The sequence below is a fragment of the Miniopterus schreibersii genome (genome assembly GCF_964146895.1).
Source record: "Miniopterus schreibersii genome assembly, chromosome: 4".
NCBI lineage: Eukaryota > Metazoa > Chordata > Mammalia > Chiroptera > Miniopteridae > Miniopterus > Miniopterus schreibersii.
The window spans coordinates 2,160,450-2,175,899 of NC_138105.1; positions in this window are offsets into that span (position 1 = coordinate 2,160,450).

The window sequence follows — 15,450 nt, forward strand, 5'->3', positions numbered from 1 at the left end:
CTAACCCTAGGTCCATTCCTAACCCGAACCTTCTCTCTAACCCTAGCCCTCAACATAACCCTAACCCTAGATCCAATCCTAACCTTAATCATCTACCTAACCCTAGCCCTCAACATAACCCTAACCCTAGCTCCAATCCTAACCCTAATCGTCTCTCTAAACTTAGCCCTCAACATAACCCTAACCCTAGGTCCAATCCTAACCCTAACTGTCTCTCTAACCCTAGCCCTCAACATGAGCCTAACCCTAGGTCCAATCCTAACCCTAACCGTCTCTCTAACCCTAGCCCTCAACCTAACCCTAACCCTAGGTCCAATCCTCACCCTAACCGTCTCTCTAACCCTAGCCCTCAACATAACCCTAACCCTAGGTCCAATCCTCACCCTAACCGTCTCTCTAACCCTAGCCCTCAACATAGCCCTAACCCTAGGTCCAATCCTAACCCTAACCGTCTCTCTAACCCTAGCCCTCAACCTAACCCTAACCCTAGGTCCAATCCTAACCCTAACCGTCTCTCTAACCCTAGCCCTCAACCTAACCCTAACCCTAGGTCCAATCCTAACCCCAACCGTCTCTCTGACCCTAGCCCTCAGCATAACCCTAACCCTAGGTGCAATCCTAACCCTAACTGTCTGTCTAACCCTAGCCCTCAACATAACCCTAACCCTAGGTCCAATCCTAACTCTAACCCTCTCTCTGACCCTAGCACTCAGCATAACCCTAACCCTAGTTCCAGTCCTAACCCTAACCGTCTCTCTAACCCTAGCCCTCAACATAACTCTAACCCTAGTTCCAATCCTAACCCTAACAGTTTCTCTAACCCTAGCCCTCAACATAACCCTAACACTAGGTCCAATCCTAACCCTAACCGTCTCTCTAACCCTAACCGTCAGCATCACCCTTACCCTAGGTCCAGTCCTAACCCTAACCGTCTCTCTAAACTAGCCCTCAACCTAACCCTAACCCTACGTCCAATCCTAACCCTAACCGTCTCTCTAACCCTAGCCCTCAACATAACCCGAACCCTAGGTCCAATCCTAACCCTAACCGCTGCTCTAACCCTAGCCCTCAACATAACCATAACCCTAGGTCCAATCCTAAGCCTAACCATCTCTCTAACCCTTGCCCTCAACATAACCCTAACCCTAGGTCCAATCCTAACGCTAAACGTCTCTCTCAACCTAGCCCTAAACATAACCCTAAGCCTAGGTCCAATCCTAACCCTAACCGTCTCTCTAACCCTAGCCCTCAACATAACCCTAACCCTAGGTCCAATCCTAACCCTAACCGTCCCTCTAACCCTAGCCCTCAACCTAACCCTAACCCTATGTCCAATCCTAACCCTAACCATCTCTCTAACCCTAGCCCTCAACCTAACCCTAACCCTAGGTCCAATTCTAACCCTAACCGTCTCTCTAACTCTAGCCCTCAACATAACCCCAACCCTAGGTCCAATCCTAACCCTAACCGTCCCTCTAACCCATGCCCTCAACATAACCCGAACCCTATGTCCAATCCTAACCCTAACCGTCTCTCTAATCCTAGCCCTCAACATAACCCTAACCCTAGGTCCAATCCTAACCCTAACCGTCTCTCTAACCATATCCCTCAACATAACCCTAACCCTAGGTCCAATCCTAACACTAACCGTCTCTCTAACCCTAGCCCTCAACATAACCCTAACCCTAGGTCCAATCCTAGCCCTAACCGTCTGTCTAACCCTAGCCCTCAACATAACCCTAACCCTAGGTCCAATCCTCACCCTAACCGTCTCCCTAACCCTAGCCCTCAACATAACCCTAACCCTAGGTCTAATCCTCACCCTAACCGTCTCTCTAACCCTAGCCCTCAACATAGCCCTAACCTAAGTCCAATCCTAACCCTAACCGTCTCTCTAAACCTAGCCTTCAACGTAGCCCTAACCCTAGGTCCAATCCTAACCCTAACCGTCTCTCTAACGCTAGCCCTAAACCTAAACCTAACCCTAGGTCCAATCCTAACCCTAACCGTCTGTCTGACCCTAGCCCTCAGCATAACCCTAACCCTAGGTCCAATCCTAACCCTAACTGTCTGTCTAACCCTAGCCCTCAACATAACCCTAACCCTAGGTCCAATCCTAACCCTAACCGTCTCTCTAACCCTAGCCCTCAACATAACCCTAACCCTAGGTCCAATCCTCACCCTAACCATCTCTCCAACCCTAGCCTTCAACATAACCCTAACTCTAGGTCCAATCCTAACCCTAACTGTCTCTCTAACCCTAGCCCTCAACATATCTCTAACCCTGGGTCCAATCCTAACCCTAACCGTCTCTCTAACCCTAGCCCTCAACATAACCCTAACCCTAGGTCCAATCCTAACCCTAACTGTCTCTCTAACCCTAGCAATCAACATAACCCTAACCCTAGGTCCAATCCTAACCCTATCCCTCTCTCTAACTCTAGCCCTCAACATAACCATAACCCTAGGACAAATCCTAACCCTAACCGTCTCTCTAACCCTAGCCCACAACCTAACCCTAACCCTAGGTCCAATCCCAACCCTAACCGTCTCTCTGACCCTAGCCCTCAGCATAACCCTAACCCTAGGTCCAATCCTAACCCTAACTGTCAGTCTAACCCTAGCCCTCAACATAACCCTAACCCTAGGTCGAATCCTAACCCTAACCATCTCTCTAACCCTAGCCCTCAACATAACCCTAACCCTAGGTCCAATTCTCACCCTAACCGTCTCTCCAACCCTAGCCCTAAACATAACCCTAACCCCAGGTCCAGTCGTAACACTAACCGTCTCTCTAACCCTAGCCCTCAACATATCCCTAACCCTAGGTCCAATCTTAACCCTAACCGTCTCTCTAACCTTAGACCTCAACATAAACCTAACCCTTGGTCCAATAATCACCCTAACCGTCTCTCTAACCCTAGCCCTCAACATAAGCCTAACCCTAGGTCCAATCCTAACAGTAACCGTCTCTCTAACCCTAGCCCTCAACATAAGCCTAACCCTAGGTCCAATCCTAACCCTATCCGTCTCTCTAACTCTAGCCCTCAACATAAGCCTAACCCTAGGACCAATCCTAACCCTAACCGTCGCTCTAACCCTAGCCCTCAACATAACCCTAACCCTAGGTCCAATCCTAACCCTAACCGTCTCTCTGACCCTAGCCCTCAACATAACCCTAACACTAGGTCCAATCCTAACCCTAACCGTCTCTCTAACCCTAGCCTTCAACATAACCCTAACCCTAGGTCCAATCCTAACACTAACCGTCTCTCTAACCCTAGCCCTCAATATAGCCCTAAACCCTAGGTCCAATCCTAACCCTATTCTCTCTCTAACCCTAGCCCTCAACCTAACCCTAACCCTAGGTCCAATCCTAACCCTAACCGTCTCTCTGACCCTAGCCCTCAGCATAACCCTAACCCTAGGTCCAATCCTAACCCTAACTGTCAGTCTAACCCTAGCCCTCAACATAACTCTAACCCTAGGTCCAATCCTAACCCTAACCGTCTCTCTAACCCTAACCCTCAACAAAATCTAACCCTAGGTCCAATCCTCACCCTAACCGTCTCTCTAACCCTAGCCCTCAACATAAACCTTACCTTAGGTCCAATCCTAACACTAACCGTCTCTCTAACCCTAGCCCTAAACATAACCCTAACCCTAGGTCCAATCCAAACCCGAAACGTCTTTGTAACCCTAGCCCTCAACATAACCCTAACCCTAGCTCCAATCCTAACCTGAACCGTCTCGCTAACCCAAGCCCTCAACATAAACTTAACCCTACATGCAATCCTAACCCTAATCGTCTACCTAACCCTACCCCTCAACATAACACTAACCCTAGCTCCAATCCTAACCCTAATCGTCTACCTACACCTAGCCCTCAACATAACCCTAAACCTACCTCCAATCCTAACCCTAATCGTCTCTGTAACCCTAGCCCTCAACATAAACTTAACCCTACATCCAATCCTAACCCTAATCGTCTACCTAACCCTAGCCCTCTACATAACCCTAACCCTAGGTCCAATATTAACCCTAATCGTCTACCTAACCCTAGACCTCAACATAACCCTAACCCTAGGTCCAGTCCTAACCCTAATCGTGTATCTAACCCTAGCCCTAAACATAACCCTAACCTTAGGTCCAATAATAACCCGTATCGTCTCTCTAACCCTAGCCCTCAACATAACCCTAACCCTAGGTCCAAACTTATCCCAAATAGTCTACCTAACCCTACCCCTCAAAATAACCCTAACCCTACGTCCAATCCTAACCCTAATCAACTCTCTAACCGGAGCCCATAACATAACCGTAACCCTAGCTCCAATCCAAACCCTAATAGTCTCTCTGACACTAGCCCTCAACACAACCCTTACCCTAGGTCCAATCCTAACCTTAACCGTCTCTCTAAACCTAGCCCTCAACATAAACTTAACCCTAGGTCCAATCCTACCCCGAACCGTCTCTCTAACCCTAGCCCTCTACATAAACGTAACCCTAGGTCCAATCCAAACCCGAACCGTCTCTCTAACCCTAGCCATCAACATAACCCTAACCCTAGGTCCAATCCTAACGTATTTGTCCCTCTAACCCTAGCCCTCAACGTACCCTAACGCTAGGTCCAATTATAACCCTAATCGAATCTCTAACCGTAGTCCTCAACATAACCCTAACCCTAGGTCCAATCCTAACCCGAACCGTCTCTCTAACCCTAGCTCTCAACATAACCCTAACCCTAACTAAAATCCGAACCCTAATCGTCTGTCTAACCCTAGCCCTCAACCAAACCCTAACCCTAGGTCCAATTCTAACCCTAACCGTCTCTCTAACACTAGCCCTCTACATAACCCTAACCCTAGGTCCAATCCTAACCCTAATCTTCTACCTAACCCTAGCCCTCAACATAACGCTAACCCTAGCTCCAATCCTAACCCTAATATTCTCTCTAACCCTAGCCCTCAACACAACCCAAACCTAGGTCCAATCCGAATCCTAATCGTCTACCTAACCCTAGCCCTAAACATAACCCTAACTTAGGTCCAATCCTAAACCTAAACGTCTATCTAACCCTAGCCCTCAACATAACCCTAACCCTAGCTCCAATCCTAACCCTAATCGTCTACCTAATCTTAGCTGTCAACATAACCCTAACCCAGGGTCCAATCCTAACCCTATATGTCTACCTACCCTAGCCCTAAACATAACCGTAACCCTAGGTCCAATCCTAACCCTAAACGTCTACCTAACCCTAGCCCCCAAATTAACCCTAACCCTAGCTCCAATCCTAACCCTAATCGTCTCTCTAATCCTAGCCCTCAACAAAACCCTATCCCTAGGTACAATCCTAACACTAATCGTCTATCTAACCCTAGCCCTCAACATAACCCTAACCCTAGGTCCAATACTAAACCTAAACGTCTCTCTAACCCTAGCACTCAAGATAACCCTAACCCTAGATCCAATCCTAACCTTAATCATCTATCTAACCCTAGCCCACAACACAACCCTAACCCGAGGTCCAATCCTAACCTTAATCATCTATCTAACCCTAGCCCACAACACAACCCTAAACCTAGGTCCTATCCTAACCTTCTCATCTACCTAACCCTAGCCCTCAACCTAACCCTAACACTAGCTCCAATCCTAACCCTAATCATCTCTCTAACCCTAACCCTCAATATAACCCTAACCCTAGGTCTGATCCTAACCCTAATCGTCTATCTAACCCTATCCCTCACCATACCCTAACCCTAGCTCCAATCATAACCCTAATAGTCTCTCTAACCCTAGCCCTCAACACAACACTAACCCTAGTTCCAATATTAACCCTAATCGTCTACCTAACCAGAGCCCTAAACGTAACCCTAACCTTAGGTCCAATCCTCACCCTAAGCGTCTATCTAACCCTAGCCCTCAACATAACCCTAACCCTAGCTCCAATCCTAACACTAATCGTCTACCTAATCCTAGCTCTCAACGTAACCCTAACCCTAGGTCCAATCCTAACCCTATTTGTCTACCTACCCTAGCCCTAAACATAACCCTAACCCTAGGTCCAATCCTAACCCTAAACGTCTACCTAACCTTAGCCCTCCACATAACACTAACACTAGCTCCAATCCTAACCTTAATCGTCTACCTAACCCAACCCCTCAAATTAACCCTAACCCTAGCTCCAATCCTAACCCTAATCGTCTCTCTAACCCTAGCCCTCAACCTAACCCTAACCCTAGGTCCAATCCTAACCCTAACCGTCTCTCTGACCCTAGCCCTCAGCATAACCCGAACCCTAGCTCCAATCCTAACCCTAATCGTCCACCTAACCCTAGCCCTCAACATAACCCTAACCCTAGCTCAAATCCTAACCCTAATCGTCTCTCTAATCCTAGCCCTCAACATAACCCTAACCCTAGGTCCAAAAAAACCGAACCGTCTCTCTAACCCTAGCCCTCATCCTAACCCTATCCCTAGGTCCAATCCTAACCCGAAACGTCTCTCTAGCAGTAGCCCTCAACATTACCCTAACCCTAGGTCCAATCCTAACCCGAACAGTCTCTCTAACCCTAGCCCTCAAGATAACCCTAACCCTAGGTCCCATCCTAACCCGAACCATCACTCTAAGCCTAACCCTCAATGTAACCCTAACCCTAGGTACAATCCTAACACAAATCGTCTCTCTAATCCTAGCCCTCAACATAACCCTAACCCTAGGTCCAATCCAAACCCAAACCGTCTCTCTAACCCTAAGCCTCAATATAACACTAACCCTAGGTACAATCCTAACACTAATCGTCTATCTAACCCTAGCCCTAAACATAACCCTAACCCTAGCTCAAATCCTAACCCTAATAATCTCTCTAATCCTAGCCATCAACATAACCCTAACCCTAGGTCCAATCCAAACCCGAACCGTCTCTCTAACCCTAGCCCTCAACGTAACCCTATCCCTAGGTCCAATCCTAACGCGAAACGTCTCTCTAACCCTAGCCCTCACAATAACCCGAACCCTAGCTCCAATCCTAACCCTAATCGTCCACCTAACCCTAACCCTCCATATAACCCTAACCCTAGGTACAATCCTAACACTAATCGTCTCTCTAACCTTAACCCTCAATATAACCCTAACCCTAGGTCCAATCCAAACCCGAACCTTCTCTCTAACCCTAGCCCTCAACCTAACCCTATCCCTATGTCCAATCCTAACCAGAAACGTCTCTCTAACCCTAGCCCTCAACATAACCCGAACCCTGGCTCCAATCATAACCCTAATCGACAACCTAACCCTAAACCTTCATATAACCCTATCCCTAGGTCCAATCCTAACCCGAAACGTCTCTCTAACCCTAGCCCTCAACATAACCCTAACCCTAGCTCAAATCCTAACCCTAATCGTCTCTCTAATACTAGCCCTCAACATAACCCTAACCCTAGGTCCAATCCAAAACCGAACCGTCTCTCTAACCCTAGCCCTAAACCTATCCCTATCCCTAGGTCCAATCCTAACCCGAAACGTCTCTCTAACCCTAGCCCTCAACTTAACCCTAACCCTAGCTCCAATCCTGACCTGGACCGTCTCTCTAACCCTAGGCCTCAACATTAACTTAACCCTACATCCAATCTTACCATAATCGTCTACCAAACCCTAACCCTCAACATAACCCTAACTCTAGCTCCAATCCTAACCCTAATCGTCTATGTAAGCCTTGCCCTCAACATTACCCTAACCCTAGGTCCAATCCTAACCCTAATCGTCTATTTAATCCTAGCCCTAAACATAACCCTAACCCTAGGTCAAATGCTAACCCGAACCGTCTCTCTAAACCTAGCCCTCAACATAACCCTAACCCTAACTCTAATCCTAACCCTAATCGTCCACCTAACCCTAGTCCTCAACATAACCCTACCCTAGCTCCAATCCTAACCCTAATAGTCTCTCTAACCCTGGCCCTCAACGCAACCCTAACCCTAGGTCCACTCCTAACCCGAACTGTCTCTCTAACCCTAGCCCTCAACATAAACCGAACGCTAGGTCCAATCCTAACCCGAACCCTCTCTCTAACCCTAGCACTCAACATAACCCTAACCCTAGGTCAAATACTAACCCAAATCGTCTCTCTAACCCTAACCCTCAACATAACCGTAACCCTAGGTACAATCCTAACATTAATCGTATATCTAACCCTAGCTCTAAACATAACCCTAACCCTAGGTCCAATCCAAACCCGAAACGTCTTTGGAACCCTAGCCCTCAACATAACCCTAACCCTAGCTCCAATCCTAACCTGAACCGTCTCTCTAACCCTAGCCCTCAACATAAACTTAACCCTACATGCAATCCTAACCCTAATCGTCTACCTAACCCTACCCCTCAACATAACACTAACCCTAGCTCCAATCCTAACCCTAATCGTCTACCTAAACCTAGCCCTCAACATAACCCTAAACCTACCTCCAATTCTAACCCTAATCGTCTCTGTAACCCTAGCCCTCAACATAAACTTAACCCTACATCCAATCCTAACCCTAATCGTCTACCTAACCCTAGCCCTCTACATAACCCTAACCCTAGGTCCAATATTAACCCTAATCGTCTACCTAACCCTAGACCTCAACATAACCCTAACCCTAGGTCCAGTCCTAACCCTAATCGTGTATCTAACCCTAGCCCTAAAGATAACCCTAACCTTAGGTCCAATATTAACCCGTATCATCTCTTTAACCCTAGCCCTCAACATAACCCTAACCCTAGGTCCAATCTTATCCCAAATAGTCTACCTAACCCTACCCCTCAAAATAACCCTAACCCTACGTCCAATCCTAACCCTAATCAACTCTCTAACCGTAGCCCATAACATAACCATAACCCTAGCTCCAATCCAAACCCTAATAGTCTCTCTGACACTAGGCCTCAACACAACCCTTACCCTAGGTCCAATCCTAACCTTAACCGTCTCTCTAAACCTAGCCCTCAACATAAACTTAACCCTAGGTCCAATCCTACCCCGAACCGTCTCTCTAACCCTAGCCCTCTACATAAACGTAACCCTAGGTCCAATCCAAACCCGAACCGTCTCTCTAACCCTAGCCATCAACATAACCCTAACACTAGGTCCAATCCTAACCTATTTGTCCCTCTAACCCTAGCCCTCAACGTACCCTAACGCTAGGTCCAATTATAACCCTAATCGAATCTCTAACCGTAGTCCTCAACATAACCCTAACCCTAGGTCCAATCCTAACCCGAACCGTCTCTCTAACCCTAGCTCTCAACATAACCCTAACCCTAACTAAAATCCGAACCCTAATCGTCTCTCTAACCCCAGCCCTCAACCAAACCCTAACCCTAGGTCCAATTCTAACCCGAACCGTCTCTCTAACACTAGCCCTCTACATAACCCTAACCCTAGGTCCAATCCTAACCCTAATCTTCTACCTAACCCTAGCCCTCAACATAACGCTAACCCTAGCTCCAATCCTAACCCTAATATTCTCTCTAACCCTAGCCCTCAACACAACCCAAACCTAGGTCCAATCCAAATCCTAATCGTCTACCTAACCCTAGCCCTAAACATAACCCTAACTTAGGTCCAATCCTAAACCTAAACGTCTATCTAACCCTAGCCCTCAACATAACACTAACCCTAGCTCCAATCCTAACCCTAATCGTCTACCTAATCTTAGCTGTCAACATAACCCTAACCCAGGGTCCAATCCTAACCCTATATGTCTACCTACCCTAGCCCTAAACATAACCGTAACCCTAGGTCCAATCCTAACCCTAAACGTCTACCTAACCCTAGCCCCCAAATTAACCCTAACCCTAGCTCCAATCCTAACCCTAATCGTCTCTCTAATCCTAGCCCTCAACATAACCCTATCCCTAGGTACAATCCTAACACTAATCGTCTATCTAACCCTAGCCCTCAACATAACCCTAACCCTAGGTCCAATACTAAACCTAAACGTCTCTCTAACCCTAGCCCTCAAGATAACCCTAACCCTAGATCCAATCCTAACCTTAATCATCTATCTAACCCTAGCCCACAACACAACCCTAACCCTAGGTCCTATCCTAACCTTCTCATCTACCTAACCCTAGCCTTCAACCTAACCCTAACACTACCTCCAATCCTAACCCTAATCATCTCTCTAACCCTAACCCTCAATATAACCCTAACCCTAGGTCTGATCCTAACCCTAATCGTCTATCTAACTCTATCCCTCACCATACCCTAACCCTAGCTCCAATCATAACCCTAATAGTCTCTCTAACCCTAGCCCTCAACACAACACTAACCCTAGTTCCAATATTAACCCTAATCGTCTACCTAACCAGAGCCCTAAACGTAACCCTAACCTTAGGTCCAATCCTAATCCTAAGCGTCTATCTAACCCTAGCCCTCAACATAACCCTAACCCTAGCTCCAATCCTAACCCAATCGTCTACCTAATCCTAGCTCTCAACGTAACCCTAACCCTAGGTCCAATCCTAACTCTATTTGTCTACCTACCCTAGCCCTAAACATAACCCTAACCCTAGGTCCAATCCTAACCCTAAACGTCTACCTAACCTTAGCCCTCAACATAACACTAACACTAGCTCCAATCCTAACCTTAATCGTCTACCTAACCCAACCCCTCAAATTAACCCTAACCCTAGCTCCAATCCTAACCCTAATCGTCTCTCTAATCCTAGCCCTCAACATAACCCTAACCCTAGGTCCAATCCTAACGTTAATCATCTATCTAACCCTAGCCCACAACACAACCCTAACCCTAAGTCCAATCCTAACCCGAACTGTCTCTCTAACCTTAGCCCTCAACATAACCCTAAACCTAGTTCCAATCCTAACCTTAATCATCTATCTAACCCTAGCCCACAGCACAACCCTAACCCTAGGTCCAATCCTAACCCGAACTGTCTCTCTAACCCTAGCCCTCAACCTAACCCTAACCCTAGCTCCAATCCAAACCCTAATCATCTCTCTAATCTTAACCCTCAATATAACACTAACCCTAGGTCTGATCCTAACCCTAATCGTCTATCTAACCCTATCCCTCACCATTACCCTACCCCTAGCTCCAATCCTAACCCTAATATTCTCTCTAACGCTAGCCCTCAATAAAACACTAACCCTAGTCCAATATTAACCCTAATTCTACCTAACCCTAACCCTAAACATAACCCTAACCTTAGGTACAATCCTAACCCTAATCGTCTACCTAACTCTAGCCCTCAACATAAGCCTAACCCTAGCTCCAATCCTAACCTAATAGTCTCTCTAACCCTAGCACTCAAAACAACCCTAACCCTAGGTCCAATCCTAACCCGAACAGTCTCTCTAACCCTAACCCTCAACATAACCCTGAACCTAGGTCCAATCCCAACCCTAAACATCTCTCTAACCCTAGTCCTCAATATAACCCTAACACTAGGTCTGATCATAACCCTAATCGTCAATCTAACCCTAGCACTCAACACAACACTAACCCTAAGTCCAATCCTAACCCTAATCGTCTACCTAACCCTAGGCCTAAACATAACCCTAACCTTAGGTCCAATCCTAACCCTAATCGTCTATCTAACCCTAGCCCTCAAAATAACACTAACCGTAGATCCAATCCTAAACCTAATCGTCTACCTAACCCTAGCCCTCAACATAACCCTAACCCTAGCTCCAATCCTAACCCTAATCATCATTCTAACCCTATCCCTCAATATAACCATAACCCTAGGTCTGATCATAACCCTAATCCTCTATCTAACCCTAGCCCTCACCATTACCCTAACACTAGGGCCAATCATAACCCTAATCGCTTATCTAACCCTAGCCCTCAACATAACTCTAAGCCTAGCACCAATCCTAACCCTAATCGTCCACCTAACTCTAACCCTCAACATTACGCTAACCCTAGCTCCAATGCTAACACTAATAGTCTCTCTAACCCTAGCCCTCAACACAACCCTAACCCTAGGTGCAATCCTAACCCGAACCGTCTCTCTAACCCTAGCCCTCAATATAACCCTAACCCTACGTTGAATCCTAACCCGAACTGTCTCTCTATCCCTAGCCATCAACATAACCCTAACCCTAGGTCCAATCCTAACCCTATTTGTCTACCTACTTTAGGCCTAAACATAACCCAAACCCTAGGTCCAATCCTAACCCTAATCGTCTACATAACCCTAGCCCTCAACATAAACCTAACACTAGCTCCATACCTAACCCTAATCATCTACCTAACCCTAGCCCTAAAATTAACCCTAACCCTAGCTCCAATCTTAACCCTAATCGTCTCTCTAACCCTAGCCCTAAACATAACCCTAACCCTAGGTCCACTCCTAACCTGAACCGTTTATCTAACCTTAGCCCTCAACATAACCCTAACCCTAGGTCCAATCCTAATCCTAATCGTCTACCTAACCCTAGCCCTCAAATTACCCCTAACCCTAGCTCCAATCCTGACCGTAATCGTCTCTCTAATCCTAGCCCTCAACATAACCCTAACCCTACGTACAATCCTAACACTAATCATCTATCTAACCCAAGCCCTCATCACAACACTAACCCTAGGTCCAATAATAACACTAATCGTCTCTCTAACCCTAGCCCTCAACAAAACCCTAACCCTAGGTCCAATCCTAAACCTAATCGTCTCTCTAACCCTAGCCCTTAAGGTAACCCTAACCCTAGGTCCAATCTTAAGCTTAATCATCTATCTAACCCTAGCCATCAACATAACCCTAACCCTAGGTCCAATCCTAACCCTAATCATCTATTTAACCCAGCCCTCAACATAACCCTAACCCTAGCTCCAATCCTAACCCTAATCATCTCTCTAACCCTAGCCCTCAATATAACCCTAACACTAGGTCTGATCCTAACCAGAATCGTCTATCTAACCCTATCCCTCACCATTACCCTAACCCTAGGACCAATCCTAACCGTAATTGTCTATCTAACCCTAGCCCTCAACATAACACTAACCCTAGCTCCAATCCTAACCCTAACGTCCACCTAAACCTAGCCCTCAACATAATGCTAACCCTAGCTCCAATCCTAACCCTAATAGTCTCTCTAACCCTAGCCCTCAACACAACACTAACCCTAGGTCCAATCCTAACCCTAATCGTCTACCTAACCCTAGCCCTAAACATAACCCTAACCTTAGGTCCAATCCTAACGCTAATCGTCTATCTAACCCTAGCCCTCAAAATAACCCTAATCCTAGCTCCAATCCTAACCCTAATCGTCTACCTAACCCTAGCCCTCAACATAACCCTTACCCTAGGTAAAATCCTAACCCTATTTGTCTATCTACCCTAGCCTTAAACATAACCCTAACCCTAGGTCCAATCCTAACCCTATTCGTCTACCTAACCCTAGCCCTCAACACAACCCTAACACTAGGTCCAATCCTAACCCTAATCGTCCACCTAACCCTAGCCCTTAAGGTAACCCTAACCCTAGGTCCAATCTTAAGCTTAATCATCTATCTAACCCTAGCCATCAACATAACCCTAACCCTAGGTCCAATCCTAACCCTAATCGTCTATTTAACCCAGCCCTCAACATAACCCTAACGCTAGCTCCAATCCTAACCCTAATCATCTCTCTAACCCTAGCCCTCAATATAACCCTAACACTAGGTCTGATCCTAACCAGAATCGTCTATCTAACCCTATCCCTCACCATTACCCTAACCCTAGGACCAATCCTAACCGTAATTGTCTATCTTACCCTAGCCCTCAACATAAAACTAACCCTAGCTCCAATCCTAACCCTAACGTCCACCTAAACCTAGCCCTCAACATAATGCTAACCCTAGCTCCAATCCTAACCCTAATAGTCTCTCTAACCCTAGCCCTCAACACAACACTAACCCTAGGTCCAATCCTAACCCTAATCGTCTATCTAACCCTAACCCTAAACATAACACTAACCTTAGGTCCAATCCTAACGCTAATCGTCTATCTAACCCTAGCCCTCAAAATAACCCTAATCCTAGCTCCAATCCTAACCCTAATCGTCTACCTAACCCTAGCCCTCAAGATAACCCTTACCCTAGGTAAAATCCTAACCCTATTTGTCTATCTACCCTAGCCTTAAACATAACCCTAACCCTAGGTCCAATCCTAACCCTATTCGTCTCCCTAACCCTAGCCCTCAAAACAACCCTAACACTAGGTCCAATCCTAACCCTAATCGCCTACCTAACCCTAGCCCTCAAATTAACCCTAACCCTAGCTCCAATACTAACCCTAATCGTGTCTCTAATCCTAGCCCACAACATAACCCTAACCCTATCTCCAATCTTAACCCTAATAGTCTCTCTAATCCTACCCCTCAACATAACCCTAACCCTAGGTACAATCCTAACACTAATCGTCTATCTAACCCTAGCCCTAAACATAACCGTAACCCTAGGTGCAATCCTAACCCGAACCGTCTCTCTAAACCTAGCCTTCAAGATAACCCTAACGCTAGGTCCAATCCTGACCCTAATTGTCTACCTAAGCTTAGCCCTCAAATTAACCTTAATCCTAGCTCCAATCCTAACCCTAAACGTCTCTCTAATTCTAGCCCTCAACATAACCCTAATCCTAGGTACAATGTTAACCCTAATCGTCTATCTAACCCTAGCCCTCAACATAACCCTAACCCTAGGTCCAATCCTAAACTTAATCATCTATCTAACCCTAGCCATCAACATAACCCTAACCCTAGGTCCAATCCTAACCCTAATCATCTTCCTAACCCTAGCCCTCAACATAACCCTAACCCTAGCTCCAATCCTAACCCTAATCGTCTACCTAACCCTAGCCCTCAACATAACCCTAACCCTAGATCCAATCCTAACCCTAATAGTCTCTCTAACCCTGGCCCTCAACGCAATCCTAACCCTAGGTTCACTCCTAACCCGAACTGTCTCTCTAACCCTAGCCCTCAACATAACCCTAACCCTAGCTCCAATCCTAACCCTAATCGTCTACCTAACCCTAGCCTTCAACCTAACCGTAACCCTAGCTCCAATCCTAACCCTAATCATCTCTCTAACCCTAGCCCTCAGTATAACCCTAACCCTAGGTCTGATCCTATCCCTAATCGTCTATCTAACCCTATCCCTCACCATTACCCTAACCCTAGGCCTGATCCTAACCCTAATCGTCTATCTAACCCTAGCCCTCAACATAACACTAACCCTACCTCCAATGCTAACCCTAATGTACACCTAACCCTTTCCCTCAACATAATGCTAACCCTAGCTCCAATCCTAACCCTAATAGTATCTCTAACCCTACCCTCAACACAACACTAACCCTAGGTCCAAACCTAACCCTAATCGTCTACTTAACCTTAGCCCTAAAAATAACCCTAAACTTAGGTCCCATCCTAACCCTAATAGTCTATCTAACCCTAGCCCTCAAAATAACCCTAGCCC